Raw genomic sequence first — 20,215 nt, forward strand, 5'->3', positions numbered from 1 at the left:
GGCAGGATCTCCCTCTTTTTGTGGATGAATAACATTCCATTTTGTGTGTGTGTGTGTGTGTGTGTGTGTGTGTGTGTATCACATTTTATTCATCCCTTCAACCATCTAAGGACACTTAGTTTGTTTCCTTATATTGACTATTGTGAATAATGCTGCAGTGAGCCTGAGAATCCAGATATATCTTTGAGATACTGATTTCATTTTCTTAAGATATATACCCAAGAGTAGGATTGCTGTAGCATATGGTAATTATATTCTTAATTTTTTGAGGAATCTCCATGCAGTTTTCCATAATGGCTGTACCAATTTGTATTCCCAGCATACAGGGTTCTAATTCCTCGACATCCTCACATTTGTTATCTCATCTTTTTTGATAATAGTCATTCTAACAGGTGTAAATTGATATCTCATTGTGGTTTTGATTTGCATTTTCTTGAATAATTAATGATGTTTAGCACATTTTCTGTACCCGCTGGCCATTTGAATGTTTTCTTCCAAAAATGTCTATTTAGGTCTTTTGCCAATTTTTAATTGGAATTTTTCTTTTTTGCTATTGAGATATATATAAATGTATACATATATATATATAAATCTTTATCAGATATATTATTTGCATATATTTTCTCCCATTCCATAGGTTGCCTTTTCAATTTATTGTTTCCTTTGCTGTGCAGAATCTGTTTAGTTTGATGTAGTCTTACTTGTTTATTTTAGCTTTTGTTGCCTGTGCTTTTGGTGTCGTAGCCAAAAAATCATTGCCAAACTCCAATGTCAAGGAGCTTTTCGCCTTTTTTTTCTTCTAGGAGTCTTATGGTTTTAAGTGTTATATTTATATTTTTAATCTGCTTCAAGTTAATCGTGTGTGGTGTAAGACTGGGGTCCAGTTTCATTCTTTTGCATGTGGATATCCAGTTTTCTCAACATCATTTATTGAAGAAGCTATTTTTTCCCCATCGTGTGTCCTTGGTGCCCTTGTCAAGGATTAGTTAACTCCATATGTTTAGGTTTATTTCTGGGTTCTCTATTCTGTTCTATTGGTATATATGCCTGTTTTTAAGCCAGTACCATACCATGTAACTATCACTGCGGTTTTCATTGACAAATCTCTGATGACTAATTGTGTTGAGCATCTTTTCCTTTGTTTGTTTTTCAATTTACCCATCATTTTTTTTTAATGATAGAAGCAACTGCTCCACATCAGCCCCAGCAACTGGAATTCTCCTTGGTTTTTACTTTATTCTGGTGGGTCTGTAGTGGTATCTCATTGTGAATTTAAGTTGTATTTCCTTGATGACCAATGAGATTGACCATTATTTTATATATTTATTGGTCTTCTGTGAAGAACCTTCTGTTCAAGCCTCTTCCTCATTTTTAAAATTTAATTCTTTTTTGTATTGATAGATAGGAGTTATTTTCATATTCTGGATAAAAGTCAGCTTATGTGTTGGAAATATCTTACCGCAGTTTATGGCTGGACAATTCCTAAACCAATGGTGTCCTTAGATAAACATTATAATTCTTTAATATAGACTTTTCATTCTGTTTTCTGAGTTTCCATTGTATTCCACTGTCTATGCCTCTGTCCCTTTACAAACACTCATAGTTTACATTATTATAGCCATAACTTCCAGTCCAGAATAGTGTTTAAAGAGGGAAGGGGCCTCAGTATCTCAAATAGGCAGATTCAATTCAGTTTTCCTGTTCCTAAAAAAAAAATCCCAACAATCTGAGATTGACCATAAAACATCCCTCCCTCTTTTGGTTTCTTTTCTTCTATGTCTTATCATTTTCCTTTCTATTTTGCCCGTTCTTCCAATGGGTCCCTGCAGTCTCCCAAATCAGCAGCCAATAGTAATATATGCTCATTAACTTTACATATATTAATATGTTTGTTCCTGTGAGAGTCTAGAGATGTAATGGCAAAAAATAAAGAGACTCTTATTCTCCCTCCTACATGAGAAAGATTAAACTGTATAAAATCTAAGATAAGAGATTTAAAATAGCATACTGAGGATTCAAGCAAAGTGATTTTTTTCAAAACTATATGAGCTATATTCTAAGAGGAAAAACAAACTATTCAAATCCATCTAGTGTTATCAAAAATAAATAAAGAAACAAATTTATGGGACAATGGGAAGGCCCATACTCTAAATATTGATATTTTATAACTAAGCTATATATTGATTACCTTCTGCACATTTTTAAACTCATAAGTATGATGACTAGGACATTTCAATCGAAAACATAAGGACAAAGGTCTGCATACTATGATAAAAAGTTGTGGTTATCTATCAAATGCCTATTCAGAATAAGACAGCATTTATAAAGGTGAGGTGTAGAATTTTTACTGTGTCTTTCAATGTGGACCTTGGGCTTAAACTCTCTTTTCAGAATAATCTCCTATTCCTAAATTTCAGCCACCTTTAGTGGTCAGTTATTTCCTTTAGGAAGAGCAGTGAGTGACTGGATTGCACAGCAACATGGAGACTAAATAACATATTGTACAACTCCATAGATGTTACACAGAGGAGTAGGAAAGGGAGACATTACCGTGGAAGGAGAGCATACCCTTACAACCCAGAATGGAAATCAATATGCCTTTGTCATAAAAGCCACATTGCTTCTTGTTACTAGTTGAAATATTAGAAGAGTAAATTTGCCTCAGTTTAATTACAAAGTAAAGTATTTGCAATATTTTCAATATTGTCCCTATATCAAAACACTTTCTAAATTATAAAAGAACATAACTGAATAAGGCAATCTTGGATTTGTGCATTATCATAGTTTAGTTAAATAACATCAATCCTCCAAAAGTACTATTTAAATTTCAGTTACTGAGCTATATTAATCGTAAGTAATAACACGAACTTCGCTGCTAGCTCTTTTGTCCACAAATCACTGTGAATAGATGTGCATCATGTTCAGTGACCAAGTACATCAGCTCTTTTGAAGTCTGTCAGTGATTGTTTACTGTTTAGTTATTTGAAGTCTTACCAGGAAAAGTACTAAGGGGAAATTTGCTAGAATTTAGGAAGTGGTGGTCAGATGATGAGGCTACTGAAATAGGTATTGTAATAGAGCAGTAATAGGTAATGGCATATTCTAGAGCATGGTCACTAAAGTAGGTAGGTGGAGTTGGGTGGAAAATGAGATCCTAGAGAAAAGCTTAGAGAAGTGAGTGGCTGTACCAAGTACAGATGAGTTATCCCTGGGGATACTGAACACACTCTTAACAATAACTGGAAATGTGGTGGAGAGAAATGCAGTTAGGTGAATGCTAAAATAGAAGAATTAAAGGGTACCGTCCACTAGGTTAAAGAAGTATATGTACTGAATTGATTAGATTAAGCTTGATAATCAGCTACATTGATAATCTACTAATAATAAGTTCTACTGACTTTTCTTCTTTAAACTGAACTTTTTGTCTCTTTGTACAGTAAATTATGCAGTGTTGTGTCAGGAGGAGGTTATAGAGAGGTACTTTTGCAGCTGTAAGCTGGGATCTGTGGACCACCAATACATTTTTTGTTTGGTGTTCAACCTAGGACAAGAACCATGTTGGGAAAAAGTGAGAACTATTTAACAAGGGGTTAGGAAGTAAATTCTTCACATTTAGTTTTTGATTTTTAATAAAACTTAAAATTTTCCCTATGAAACAGGATCACAATAATTAAAAAAAACAAATAATACTGGGAATTATTTTTAGAAACAATCAGGAAGTTTTAGGTTGAAACCATTATGAGTGAGGGGCATTAATTCAAAAGAATAAAGGAAATGGAAGAAATGTCAAAAAATAAAAATCTAAAAAACAATCTTAATTCATGGAACCTAGTGAGAGGCATTTAAAGAATAAACACAATTTCTCTTGATGTTAATAAGTGATCTTTAGTGTAATTCAAAGGAGTTTCATTGCATTTTCACAGTATTATTTTTTAAACTTATTTTCCAAATAAGAGCAGTTTGCATAATAAAATATGTTTAAAATCAAAACTTATCTGAATATAATTTATTCTTTGATGTTCCAAATACATTTGAGGACTTTGACATAACTAAAAACCTTCCTTAAGTGCATCATTTACCATTGTGTTGGGAATAGGAAAGGCTGTGTTGGCTCTCCTCTATCTACTCTGTCTCTTCTGTACAGAACCTACATTATAAGATTCTTATAAAAACCTCTAATTTAGTGAATTAGGCAAATGACTGAGCAGTAGCTGCCAGAATAAAATGCTTTGTCCTTTTGAAATTGTGTTTTTCCCCTTTTCAATCAGTTCTCTTTGTGTCATGTACTAATCAATGGAGAATATCAATCAAGTGATTTTTAAGGATATTTCCTTGTTCACTTGTGTATGTGATGGGTTTTCATCTGCACACTAGTTAATAAAGTAGTGAGTGCAATCTAGATATTAAAATCCTTAATTCTTAGTTAGTAAAATATGTGTACATTTATTTGAACAAAATATCTCAAAGGTTGAAACTGGAACAAAATGAAGTGGCAATTCTGTGAGGTTTCACAGCACACACAATTCCCATTTTATTTTGGATGTCTGATCTATATTTTTGTGACATACAGAGATTAAAGGCTAAAACCATAGGGATTTAAATACAAAAACCATACTTTGAATTTTATTTTAGGAGAAAATTGGTAGTAAGTACAGGTTCCTGAGGGGAAAATAAATTGAACATCCTTTTTATTTATTAGAATAAGACCAATAATTTTAAAAAAACACACACACAACTATATCTTGTTATTATATTCACATTTAAAGGAATCCTCGAGAAAGAAATTTTATAAATAAAATTTATTTTGGCATAAGACATAGCTATTGACTTAACTCAGTGGAGTACTTTGTCTAGTTGTTCTTTTTTAAGAGTTTATGTATCAGAAGTAACATCTACATTTTGTAACACTACAAAATGTATTCTGTGTCACATAGTTTGCAAATTCACTGAAATAACAATATTCACTGCTTTTGTTGAACATTATCTACTTTAGCTTTAGTGCCAACTTTTAAGACTCCAGGATTTGTGTATGTATTAAAAATATTTTTCAATTAAAGTGAAAACACCAATCATATTAGATCAGGGGTCAACCTTACTCCAGTATGACCTCATCTTAACTAATTGCATTTGCAATGACCCTATTTCCAAATAAGGCTACGTTCCATGTTCAGTCTTTCTGGTATTCAGTTCAGTATTCTTTCTCCTGATAACTATTTTTTGTTTCTCAAGGTAGCTGAGGATTTCATAAGATGTATGTTACACATATATTAATACGTAGGTATATAAGTGATGGGAACACATAAAAATACATGTTTGTGTATACATATGCATGTTCATGTACACATAACACACATGTGCATGTGATTTGTTTAGGAATTTGAGGTAGAAAGAGAATAAGGCAAGTCTGCTCCATTGCCTTATTGATCTTTTCTCTCTTGTCAGTATTATGAATTCCTCCTGTATTTTTCATGACACTTACTTAATAAAATACAGTTAAACAAAACAAAATCATTCATGTACTTCAATACCAATAACTATAAGATACAGAAATTTAACAATCAAAAAATGGCCAAAAATCTAAATAGACATTTCTCCAAAGAAGACATACAGATGGCCAAAAATCACATGAAAAGATGCTCAATATCACTAATTATCAGAGAAATACAAATCAAAACTACAGTGAGGTATCACCTCACACTGGTCAGAATGGCCATCAAAAAGTCTACAAACAATAAGTGCTGGAGAGGGTGTGGAGGAAAGGGAACCCTCCTGCACTGTTGGTGGGAATGTAAATTGGTACAACCACTATGGAGAACAGTATGGAGGTTCCTGAAAAAACTAAAAATAGGACTACCATATGATCCAGCAATCCCACTCCTGGGCATATATCCAGAGAAAACTATAATGCAAAAAGATACATGTGTCCCAATGTTCACTGCAGCACTATTTACAATAGCCAAGACATGGAAGCAACCTAAATGTCTATCAGCAGAGGAATGGTTAAAGAAGATGTGGTATATATATACACAATGGAATACTACTCAGCCATAAAAAAGAGTGAGATAATGCCATTTGCAGCAACACGGAGGGGCCTAGAGATTATCATACCAAGGGAAGTAAGTCAGACAAATATCATATATCACTCATATGTGGAATCTAATTTTTAAAAAAATGATACAAATGAACTTATTTACAAAACAGAAACAGGCTCACAGATTTCAAAGACAAACTTATGTTTACCAAAGTGGCAACATGGGGTGGGGGAGGGATAAATTAGGAGCTTGGGATTAACCTACATATACTACTATATATAAAATAGATAACCAACAAGGACCTACTGTATAGCAAAGGGTACTCTACTCAATATTCTGTAATAACCTATATGGGAAAAGAATCTGATAAAGAATGAATACATGTATATGTATAACTGAATCACTTTGCTGTACACCTAAAACTAACACAACATTGTAAATCAACTATATGCCAATAAAATTTAAAAAAAGAAATTTAAAAACTTTCAAATGATTCTTAAATATCCAGCTCTATCAAAGTCTATCAAAGTGGTTGATAAATAACGAACATTTGCAGATGATTTTTGAAACATATTTAATAACTTAAAAGGAATCAGGTAATTCTGAACTGGTTCAACTATAACAGTATTAGTTTTTGTCTACAGTAGAAATCTCAATTTCTTAAAGGGAGAATTCATGGCTTAATTCTTACACACAGCCTATTATCGTCCCATCCAATGTGCACCCAGAAAATCTCAATATTAATACAAAACAAGTCAATAAACATTAATTGATCAATTAGTTAAAGCATTTGAGGAAATAATAGCTTACTCCAAATATGCTTTATAATAATTACTCACATTTTGAATTTTATAAGCTGTAATTTCCATGTTAAATTTTGAATATTACATACAGTAAGTTTAATTAAAAAAAAGGACTCATATAATTATTCAATATTAGATTTACAATATTTTAGCTTCTGCTTGATTCATATATCTAAGGGTGTTTAGAAAAAGGGCAAAGCGTCAATTAGCAGAGGGCTGCACAGCTTGTAAAATATTTTTTAAATCTACTGGGAGTTCCAACCTCCATAAAGAAAGCCCATTCAATGTTAATGAAGCCATTCCTAAGAAAGGCCTAGGGAATGTCGCAGAGAAAAAAGCATATGAAAAAAAGAATATGACTTGCCAAATTAGTAACTTAATGACTGGAGTAGGTAACTAATCTCCTATTGAACCAGAAATACCATGGGATGGGAGAAGCTCATGCAGAAATAGCTTTCTGCAATCTTTTTTTTTTTTTTTTCTCCTTAGAAGAAAAGACAACCAAAATAAAAGCCTAACAGGAATTCACCTAAGACACTTTATCATCCTCCAAGATGCATTTAATAGAAAACGCTGTCTGTAAAATCTCTAGGCTATATCATCTGTGCATACATCTATGTCAAGCCTTGATGCCCAAAGGAAAGAGCTGAGGCAATTTTGGAAGCATTTTAGCAAACATGCTGCTAACCTAGAATTATGCCATGGATCTGAGCCCAAAGAGATAATAACTTGTTATTTTAAAGGCCAGAAGTCATTTTGATAGGTTTGTTTAAATCTTATATACGATTTTGGAAGGAGTGCAGTGCCAGTCTTCAGACCATGGAGGAAATAGGTAGATTAAAATAGAAAATCTTGACAATAATTATCTCTATTATAGTTAGAGATTTGAAACATGGACTTGTGCTTTATATTTCTATAAATATAGAAAAGATATTTAGTCTTTTTTGAAAAGATAACTTGTTAATTGTCTGCTTTCTCAGGACAATGGTCTTCCATCTCTGCTCCTTGAAGCACTGTTGGGCCACTTAAGGAGGAAGTAAGAGACTGATGTAGTGCCAGGCCCCCAACCAAATCCACCCTCATTCAACAAGAAAAAATTCAAGTTTATCACACATTGAACCACTTCATCTGATGATAGAGATTATAGGTATAAAGAAGTTTGGAAGTTAGCCAGCATATACAATTATTAATGACTAAGATTTATTGACCCACGCTGTATATTAGGTTAAGTGTTTTTTATACATTGTATGTTTAAATCTTTCATGCAAACCTTAATATTAATATGCCCAATTAACAAATCAGACACTGAGATGTAGAAAAACTAACTTGGCCAAGGTCATAAAGCTCATAAATGGTATGTAATGATATATTTAGAGTGATATATTACTTTAATAAGTGATCTATTTACTTATAAAAATGTAGCCTTAATGTGAAGCTGCTACAACAATCCATTATAGACTGAGTGGCTTGTAACAACAGAAATTTACTCCTTATAGTTCTGGAAATCTGAGATGAGGGTGCCAGTGTGGTTGGGTTCTGGTGAGAGACCTCTTCTGGTTTGCAGGTGACCATTCTCTCCTTGTATCCTCACATGGCAGAAAGAAGATCAGAGAGCTCCCTGGAGTCTCTTTTATAAGGGCACTAATTCATTCATGAGGGCTCCACCTTCATGATCCAATCACTTTCCAAAAGCCCCCTACCTCCTAATACCATCACATGGAGGGCAAGGATGCCAAGATACGAATTTTGGGGGGACATGTATATTCAGTCCATAAAAAATGTAAAATCAGCTGTGATATTTGTTCTTCTAGTTGGTGTTTTTTTTTTGTTTTTTTTTTTAATGTATGCTACCCTGGCAACACCTTTTCCCCAGTAGTTATTTTTCTGTATTGTAAACACAAAGTCCTAGTTCACTTTGGTTTCTCTACTAATGCCCTACCAACCTCCAGTGAGATTATTTAACACTTGCTGACTATTCACTCATTTCAGACATATCACTAATTACAATGAATAAATCTGTGGCAACTAACCCTGGAGCATGTGACATAATTATCCAATAAGCTGTTAAATTCAGAACATCTGTCTTAGTAACTTTCAATTTGGATTCCATATTTAAAGTCAGAGGTTGTTGGTTTTAAATTTTTCTTTATGAATCCTTAGTACAAATGGAATGCCTTTGCAGGCCTCTGGTTTTACCTGCGTTGCAGGTCTCTTTCTACCTCTTTGAACTGTTTCTAAATACACATACAGAGGTGTACACACATTCCCTACACACACAACTCTAAAAATAAAACTTGAAGATAGCATATCTCATTCATTTTAAGTTAGACCATTCTAAACATGATTTTCAAATTTGTGAAGAACTATATTGCTTGCTGCTTCCCCACTGGGGTATAAAAAGGACCAACAGATAAGCAGAGGAAATTACTTGAAACTAATAATTAACTGCCTTCAAATGGCTAAATCTAATATTGTCAGACTTGTTGTCTGTGAGGTGTTCAATATCACTGACCACTTTGGCTTTCTTGAAATCATCCTCCTTTGGATTCCTTGGCTTTGAGATACTTTACAAGTTTTCCTTTCAAATTTCTTTACCAAATGTCCTTATGTTCCTTCATTGGTTATTCCCCTTCTGTCTGTTCCTGACAGAATGCTGTTCTCTACCATTTCTTGTTCTTTTATTTTCCTTTTTCACTCTACAGAACTCCCAAGAAAATTTCATCCATTAACAGTTATTGATGTTGTACACTGTGCTCATAACTCCAATTTCTCCTCCTATTACTCTTGCCCACACTCCTATGCTGCAGCCAAACTGGCCCTGTTTCCATCCCTGGAATGCCTTGGAATCAGGTTCTACCAAAGGGCTTTTCTAGTAGCTCTCTGTGACAGTGTCCTAATGCTGCCTAACAAACTACAACACACATAGCTGCTTTCAACAATACCCATTTATGAGCTCACACTATTCATTCTAAATAAAGCCCTTCCCTGCCCAGTCACTATTTTAACAAATTATCTACTTTTTAGAATTTTAATGACTTCAAAATTTCTCCTGTATTTATATTTTCATTTGTATATTTATGAGTTTCACTAGAATCAGAGGAGGATCCTTGTCAAACCTCAATGCAGTTTTATCCCTAGACTATAAAATGGCAGTGAAATTTAATAAAGCCTTAGGACCAAATATGCAATTCCCAGATTTAACATTTATGAGAGAAAATTCTCTCCTGAACTGCAAGCCAATGTTTTTTAACTGCTGCCTGTGCAGATCTACCTATGTGTTCTCCACCAACTTCAAATCTAATCTATCAGAATAAAAGTAATTGTATATAATTCCAACACTCTCACCTCTACCTACACTTTAATTAATGGCCTCAGAATTGGCGGGGGTGGAGGGAGCACAGACTAATCTATAGCAAATTAAAAAGATATTTAATCTCTTAATACAAAGCCTCTCTTTTCATAAATGCTGAGTTTTCCAATTTTTCTAATTTTATAAATACTATGAAATATTTGACCTTGGACAACTAAGGCATCACATACTGCTTCCTGCATTAGTTCCAAAATGTTTAAGATGACTATCACTCACTCAAAGTAGGAGTTCCATAGAAAACTTGAAGATAGACTACCTATATGGTTACTGTAAAAAATCATATTCTAGTTCTGCTTAGAGAGCTGGATTTGATGATTTTATAAATATGTTCTATTCTAGAATTCCAGTCAAATAATAGTTTCCAAATTGGCTGGGTAAGGAGAAGTGGAAACTATGGAAGGCAGAGTTACTAAAAATAGGGAAGGAAAATTAAAAATAAAATTATAAAACATATACAGTTGACCCTTGAACAACACATGTTTGAACTGCTTGGGTCCACTTACATGCAGCTTATTTTCATTAAATACAGTACTATATGATCCACGGTTGTTTGAATCCACAGATGTGGAACCTTGGATACATAGGGCTATCTATGGGACTTGAGAATCCAGGGATTTTGGTATCCATAGTGGGTCCTAGAATCAATCCACCCCCAATACCAAGGGACTACCATATATTATTTTTTCAATATTCAACATAAAGTCACAACTTCTACAAATGAAAAGTTAATTTCCTACAATAATATGATCAAAGCTGGATTCTCAACAACACACAAATTACTTTTAACTTATAAAATAATATATACTACACCTAAATATAGAAAGATATAGAGGTATAGATATAGATATCTTTATCTACCTATTTGTAATAGGTGCGTGTTCTTCCTTTGAGGCACAATAAATTGTTTTTATATATTTGATATTTAAAAAATTTTCAACATAACATTTAAATCCTAAATTTATCTTAAATTTAGCAAAGTTAAATGCCTCTTTAAATAGATAATTAAATTAGTCTAAAAAGTTATTAATTAGCTGGAATCCTACCACCAAATGCTTCATTTCCCTCTTTTTTTCTCCATTTCTCTTCATTTAAGTTGGTTTTTTTAATATTAATTTTGTCATCACTCTTACTGAAGATAATTTATAATTCCATAGTTTATTGGCCATGCACAACTTCTGAAGGAAAACAGTAAAATATTTCAAAAGAAAAAAGCACAACACAATGGCATGCTCCCGAGCACATGATTCAACTTTTAGATTGCAGCTTGAATATAAACTTATGCTTGACATTCTTTTCTGTATAACCTGAAGAAGAAATTTCCCGTCGCTAATCTTTATACATAGCCATGCATCAATGATTGCTTCTCCATCCCAGATAAAATGTAGATATGAACTTCTCTTATTATTTGTGGCAAGGCACAATAATCGTAGTTAACGTCTTAAACTTAGGATCCCAGAATTATTTTTTATTTTGTTGTCAGAATACTGACAGAGTACCTGCTTTTGTGCCCAAACCTCCTATTTATTCTAAAAGAAGCTAGGCCCACAAATTATATGGGTTACATCATGTAAATAACACTATAGAGAACCATATGCTGCAGCCTGATAAACAATTTCATCACCTACCGCATTTTGAGCTGTTCCAAAAAAACTTTTTATGACTTATTCTATGTCTGTTTTTTATGTAAATGCATTAAACAGCAATCAGAAACTGGAATGGTGTTCATTAGTTATCCTAAAATTACACAAGGAAGTGGAAAGTGAAGAAATTCACCTTTGTTGGTTCCATATACAGGTAAAAATTGGAGCAGCATTAATTTATTTATCCTACAACGAAAGTGCAAAGTGATAGGATTTGGAGGATTTGGGGATACATGCCTCAACAAAGACCAAGGATAATCTGATATATTTTTCTCTGTGGTATGATTTGAACAGAACAAATTGAAGACCCCATTTCTAAGAAATCTCACTTGTTCAAATTCCTGAAATTCCATCCAGGAAGGATGGAATTCATAGGATCACTCATTTGGATTTAAGAATTATATCTCTCATTGTCTCCTGTTAAATTTTAGTCAATTCCTGCAATGTGATTATTAGATCATGCTTCAGGACTCCGAGGGATGAGATGACAGGAGTATCCAGATGAAGGGCTAGATCCAAACCACCCCACCAACTGAGGATGAGGTATCACAGAGGGGTCTGTCAGGCAGCCAGGAAACAGTATTGCTGCACCATGTGCTGGTGGCATGCAGTCTCTATCGCTTGATCATGGGGACAAAACATGCGGCCAAGTGCCAAAAGAGTATATGTGCTTAATAATTCTACTTAGCAGTGGCTTGGCAAGACCCATTCCAACAAAGCAGGCAGTATGGTGAAAAGATCAGAAACCGAAAATTCCACCTAGTGTTTTAAAATGTACAAATCCTTCTAATAAATATCATCACATTTGAGGCAGTACAAAATGAAGCTATGCAATAAGATTTATGTTAAAATTCTAGTATCAACATTATATATGTAATCTTTGCTAAATAACTATATTTCTTTTATATGCTGTTTCCTAGATGATATAAATAAGGATAATAACAACAATATTGTGTATACCAAATAAAAACAAACCTGGACTTAGGTAAGGAGAGTCTTTTGGAAAAAAACTTTTGTAATAGGGAGAGATCTCTGACCACAAGACCTGCAAGCATCTCAAAAATAAACAGAAGAAAAAAATCTTATTTATGTATTAATTATTGTGAGAGGTAAGTAGGACTAGCAGAATTTTGTTAGGGAGGTAGTAAACAGTGGGGATGAACAGAAAATATGACTGGGTATATCAGCAGAAGATGTTTCTCTCTTTGGTCAGCTCGTTCTTGGAATGAGTTGTTAAGAGGGCATGCTATATACCTTAGTGCTTATTGAAGCGTAGCAGCAAGCCAAAGTTTCAGGCTCTGTGGGGAGATGAGAAGCTTGACTAAAGTCTGCTCAAATCAAGTAAGTGGGTAAGTAATGGGCAGTTGTAAACACTTGGTCAAGTAGCTGGAAAGACTAAATGAGATATTTTGCTGTGTTTGCTTGGTTGGCTATTGTTATCTGATACGTATGGATATCATGTGAGTATAAAGATATGTTTGACCCAATTTTAAAAAGTAAAAATTTATAATATAGGATTAAGATAGATAACTAATAAGAACCCACTGTATAGCACAGGCAACTCTACACCATACTCTATAATGACCTATATGGGAATAGAATCTAAAAAAGAATGGATATATATATATACGTATAACTGATTCACTTTGCTGTACAGCAGAAACTAACGTAACATTGTAAATCAGCTATACACCAATAAAAATTAAATTTTTTTAAAAAAGAGGGTATCACTTTAATTATTTGTTTGTTCTGCTATGCACAGAATCAAAGTTTCTCATTTTTCTATGACACAAAGACAATGATTCAGTTGAGCTAATTATAGTGTAAGCCAAAGGAAAAAGTTATCAAAATCCTTTTAAATACTTCGTTTAACTGCAGGACAGACCCTGCTTAAGAATAAATTTTACAAGTCTTTTGAAAGCTGAGATTCTATTAAGTCCATAAAAATATCATTCCTTTTTCTGGCAACATATGAGATATAATTTTAAGCATCTTCACTTCTAAACATGTTTTTCTCAACTTTTAGGTATAAAATATCTTCATGTTGAAAATGAAGCTATCACAACATCCTAATTTGAAGGAACATTTCACATTTTCTTTTCTGTATAAATGTTATCTTTCTATACCTCCATTCGGCATCCATGGTATGTTAAAGAGAAAGCAATTATTTTCTGCTAAATAGAACATCCTCTGACTATTGTGTTTACGTAATTACAGCCTTCTAAATGAAACACTGTAGATGCAAGAGGACATCATTTTTTTTAAAATTTCAAGAACAATACTGAAAGGAGAAACCAAATATACATGCCAAATATAGTAAAGGAAGTATAGTAGTAAAAAATAAACCAGCTTGAAAAATTTTATAGCAGGAATATACTTGGTTCCTAGGCCAAATGCTGTTCAGAAACAATCATAAGCATAATATGGCAAATCCAATACTTTAAAAAAGTGCTCTTTGAGTGCCATCATTTCAACACTAATACTGTTCAAAATATATTTGGTATAAATTTATGAGATTGTCACTAAAAATTAACTTATGAACTCCACTGGTATCAAAAGAGTTCCCTACTATGTGAGGGACTACCTCTGAAGAGTTATACAATTTATAGAATTGTTGAGATAGGATTGTATAGTATTGAAATTCAAACTGCTAAGGCAGAGGAGCTCATTTAACTTGTTTCTTAGAAAGTTTTGTGGTTTCCATGATTCTATCAGATACAAGGCCAATGTTTAGCAAAAGCCATTCTCTAAAATCAGTGAGGGAAAAAATAATTCTCTCATCATAGAATCACCAGGGAACATTCAGAGGAGGAAGAACTAAAAAAGACACACCATACAGGATTCTACTAATAGGAAAATAAGTCATTGAAGTCAATAATTGGTGGAAAACAATTTGCTTTGAATTGGTGAAAGGCAAATATTCCCTGGAGATATTTTGATGAAAATGCTATTTCTTAAAATCTAATTTTTAGGCAATTACAGATTGATACTGAAAATATCTTCTTTTAGAAGTACTTTATTCCTTTAAAAATTTAAACAAATCCCTGATTTAGTCAGGCATAAAAGAGTGAAGCCACAAATGAAGTGAAAAGTGGGAAAGGAAATGCAAAACAATTATATAAAAATATAAAATCAGATCACAAAGTTGAGTATTGCTATACTTGTAAATTTATGTTAGAGGTAATGTTGAGGGGCCGAGATGTTTAATGGAGTACTACTAAATAATACTAAGGCACGTCAACAACTTTAATATCCAACCTAGCAAATTAGTTAAGTAAAATATCTCTAGCATAGTTTATAACTTTTTAATATAATCTTCTCACCAACCTTGAATTCATAAAAATGCTAAATAATAGGTGAAAACTACAGAATGCAACATTGGTAATTTTCTTAACTATTTATTAGGATTTATGTATGGAATTGATATGAAAACACTTTCATATTTAGATATCAGCAGTCATTAGTGATTAGTTTTCTTTCTTCTTCACTTTTTTTCTGTATTTTAAACAATTTTATTTTAAGTTAGTATATAGTTTTGTTAAATGTGTTTATTCAAACTGAGAGAAGAAAGGATAACTGAGTGCTTATGATCATGGTCTTTAGAATCAGACACCCGTGGTTTCTAGAAATGCTGTTACAGTAACATTATTAATGGTCACCAATAACTAGTTGTCTTCTCTTCCATGCGTACAAAGGACTACACTTTCTAGTGCTCTTAGGTGGGGCTATTTGCTTAACTCTGGCCAATGGGTTGTGATGAAAATGGCAGATGTCACTTACGGAACAAAATATAGAACTGCAAATATAAGCTATCCATGTTCCCTCTTTCCCTTCAGGGGTGAATCTTGAAGCCATGTGTTAAGAAGAAAATGTTGTTTTGAGGTATTGATAGTTTGGGGGCTGTATGTTAGTTCAATATAAGTTTAATCTATACTAGCCTATATAAAAATTAGTAATGGAAGTATGATCCTATTGTTAATAAACTCTAAAATAGGTAGCATTGATGTAGCATCCTGGCTAAATGCGTAACTTATTTTCACGAAGTCTAAGTTTTCTTATACATAAAATGATGTTAAAATTATTACTTAAATCATAGTATTTTAAGTGTCTAAATATGTCATGTAAAGTACTTAACATGGTTCCTGACATTATAAGCATTCGATTAATTTTGATTATTATTAATATATGATAGGTGCAACGGCCTCATATATCTCAGTTTTGTTACAGTTCAGTGCCTGGGAAATTGGATGATAGAGTTTGAAAAAAGTAATTGAGTAAAATAAGGATTATAGAGTATAAGACAAAGACCTAAAAGTGACTATAAACTCCTATAAACAGAACTCAGGAAATAGATATATTTGGAATCCTGCTCATCATGGTTTTAGTTACCTGAATCCGCTTCTCATTTTTTAAAATTAATTTTTATTGGAGTATAGTTGTTTTACAATGTTGTGTTAGTTTCTACTGTACAACAAAATGAATCAGCTATACATATACATATATCCCCTCTTTTTTGGATTTCCTTCCCATTTAGGTGACCACAGTGCATTAAGTAGAGTTCCCTGTGCTGTGCAGTGTGTTTTCATTAGTTATCTATTTTATACATATTATCGTATTGAGTGAGGAGAAGCCACGCCAAGAAGGTGTCCTTTAAGGCAGGGATATAGATTGTCTCCATGATGGCCAAATTAGATAAAGTAAACATGAAGCTTAAGCGGTAGGAGACAGAGGGGTCAGTTGACACACAGTCTTTCTAGGGAGCCATGTTTCAAGCCAAATACATGAAATCTATGCAAAATTTCCAAAAGGCAAGAGTACCAACACAAATGAGAGGCAGATCCAAGATTCAGGATATAGTCAAAATCTACAGCTGAATGAGAAGATATCCATCCAGACAAATTAAAGAGGACCCACGTTTAGTCTTTCCTATCAAGGAGAACTGGGATGAATAGAAAGTTTATAGTCCCTACCTTTGAAGGTAATTTGCAAAAAGATGGAATTTATATTAGCTTATAACAATAAGCAAAGTAACTAAGTTTTACAAGAAAATAGGAAAAAAGCCAACATCCTTCAAATCAAAGGAGGGAAGAAAGCTAGAAAACAAGCCGTGAAAAGAGACTTGATTAATGATAAATGTTACAAAAGACCAGATTATTAGAGTTTCAGAAAGCTGGAGAAGCACAAGATAGGACAGGGCTTGTTACCAATTTGGAAATGTTATCAAATTGAAAACATAAATGCAGTCTAGGGCCTGTTATGGCAGCCTGAAGTGCAGGAGGATAAAGCAGAAGACAGATTAATTAAATGACTGAAAAATCCCCACAGACCTAGAGGAAGCATCAAGCTGAAGCCATCACAAAACAGACAATCACATTTGATGCAAAATATGCTCTAGATCTCACATAGCCTCTTAATATACACTGAATTTCATTTGTACAAGTCATCACTATCTTACCTGATTTAATGAAATATTAATCCACTTGGAATCTTTCCTTCTATTCTGCCCCCATCCAACTCATTTCCACATATTGACTAATGATTCCTTTTTTAAAAAGTAAACATTGATTCCAATTCAAGATAATGGACTGGGCACAGAGATGCTTATATTTAATTCCTACTAAAACTGTGTTAAAATAATGGCAAAATATTTTTTTTAATTCCTCATTAAAAAGGAAGACATTCAGGAGATACGATATTTTAAAAAATAAAAAAAATTGAAAACACAGTATATTAGTCAGTTCTCAGAGAAAAAGAGCCAATAGGATATGTAAATATATACAGAGAAATTTACTGTAAGGAACTGGCTCACATGATTACAGAGGCCAGAGTGTGTAAACTTTGCAGTGTGGGCTGGCAAGCTTGAGACATAGGAGAGCTAATGATGCAGCTCCAGTCTGAAGAATGGCAAGCTGGAGACCTAGGAAAACTGATGGTTCAGATGAAGTCCAAAGGCAGTCAGCCAGAGAATTCCCTCTTGCTTGCAGAAGCCAGACATTTTGTTTAGTCAGGCCTTCACCTGATTTGATAAGGCCCACCCACAATATGGCGAGCAATCTGCTTACTCAAGGTTCATTGATTTAAATGCTTATCCCATCCAAAAAACCCTTCATACTGACACATAAAATTATCACGTGTAATAAAAACAAGTACAATAAATATAAATAAGTACACTGGTAGATGAATCAAAGCAGGGGATCCAGCAATCCATTCCTCATGAGAAGTCTTGCAATTTATGAAGATACCCTAAAGAAACTCAAAATATGTATCTAAAAGAGTGAACAATGGGTGAACATCAGAAAAACCTATACAAATTATGTGTATGAGGCAATGGGTATGTTTCCCCTTCTTTTCTCAAAAGGTAACATGAAGAATGCAGCTACCATGTGCTTACTCTCTAGAAAATAAACAAATCTAAAATATATAATGAGAGAAATTTTTTTGTTCTTTACTCATGAGATTTGAATAAACTGTATAGCATGTAATAGAGGAAATGAGAGAGACCCAAAGAGACCCCATGCCTTCAGGAATTTGGAGGTTTTTTAAATAATGGCCAGTTCTTTGCTCACTCACCTAATAACAGGCCTGATATTGATGAACACAGACCTACTCAAAGAGTTTCCAGCAGCTCTACTATACATTTTAAATGGACAAATAAGGATTCATATGCATGTGCAGAATGTCAGCAACATAATGAATTTCAACAACCAACCGACAACAACAAAAATGATAAGGGAAGGAAAGAAACATTATCCAAGAAGGATAGAACTGAACTGTTAAAGATATAAATTATGGCCTTCTGAGATATAAAACAAATCATAAAATATACATAAAGAATCAATTCAATACATAATCATCCTACTAACAAGAGTTTCAGAAAGGAAAAAGAAAATACCAAACAAAGGAAATTAAGGAAAAAGAATAGTAGAACAGCATTTCCCAACTCTTCAAGCTTTAAGTATTCATCAAGATATTTGAGGCGTGAAAAAAAACAAACAAAATCTTAAAACTAGATACAACCCTGTGAAATTTAAAACAGCCAGAATAAAGAGAAATTTATAAGAGATTCTAAAGAGAGAGAAAAAAAAGAAGAAATGACATATATTCAGTACAAAGTCACAAGAATCACGATGGCCTCAGGTTTTTAATCAATGATATCAATATCAGGTGCTGAAAGCAATGCAGCAAAGACTTAAAAAGTTCTTACAGGCAATACTGAACCTAGACTTCTATGCACAAATTATTAACCAAATTTGAGGAAAATGTAAAGGAGCATATGTCTGTGTGTGTGAAATTTAAAGTCTCAGAAGTTTAACATTCTGCAACTCCCTTCTTAGGAGTTATTTGAGAATATGCTCTTCCCAATACTGAAGAATACACAAAGCACAAAGGAGGAAGAGGAAGACAGAAGACATGGAACACTGTTGACATGACCCAGGACTTGGAACTGGCCTAAAAAGCAACTGATCCAGATTGCTCTAGGAAGGAAGTTGCTGTGATAAGAGCAGATTATAGAAAACAGCAGATGAATGTACAGACATGATAAACAGAGAAATCAGGGAAAACATAATAAAGGTAAAGAAAACACCATTTAAAAATTTACAAAATGATTCTCAAGAAAGAAAATATAACCACATTTAGAAATGAATATTTAGATATTCATTACAACTTAAACTGAGTTACTACTCATAGAAAAAGCAAGTCAAACAAACACGGCTTTGTGTCTGAAAATCAAGATCATCATGTCACTTGCACTTGGCAAGTTATAGATAACAGATGATGGAACATAAAATAAGGAGGTAGAGGGAAAAGGAGGGAAAGGGGAATTTATGAACAGATCAGTGGGGATTCAAGGTATAATTGCTATAATTCATAAAACATGAACTACCTTTTAAGCATATTATTTACAGTTTCAAAGATAACCAACAGAGAACAAATTGGAAAGAGAGGGGGAAGAGAAAGGGGGTGGTGTAAGTTAGCCAATTATTTATCAATAGATAGAAAAACTAATAAATAATGTTTTAAGTCAATATATATCATGCTATAATATTTATAAACTGTCATGGTTTTGGAAGGTTAAATTTGACTAGACTGAACTACATTTTCCAAAATTTTCTTTCTCGTATATTTTCTATTTAGGGTGTGCCAAAAGAAAGACACTTGGGATAAAATTGGATGGAGGAAGGGAAGCAGCAGCCATTTTGCAACTCATACACATCGTTATAGATGTGCTGCCTCACCTCACTGGTGTGAGGCAATAGCTGGCCTATGATGCTCTACTTGTCTCTGGATCCTCTTTCAGCATCTTTGACGCCTGGGTCAGGAGTGTATGTTTAGCTCTGTGATGGGTTGGCTTAAGCTGCTTAGGACACC

This window comes from Balaenoptera borealis, assembly GCF_965194805.1.
Source record: "Balaenoptera borealis genome assembly, chromosome: 17".
NCBI classification, from domain to species: domain Eukaryota; kingdom Metazoa; phylum Chordata; class Mammalia; order Artiodactyla; family Balaenopteridae; genus Balaenoptera; species Balaenoptera borealis.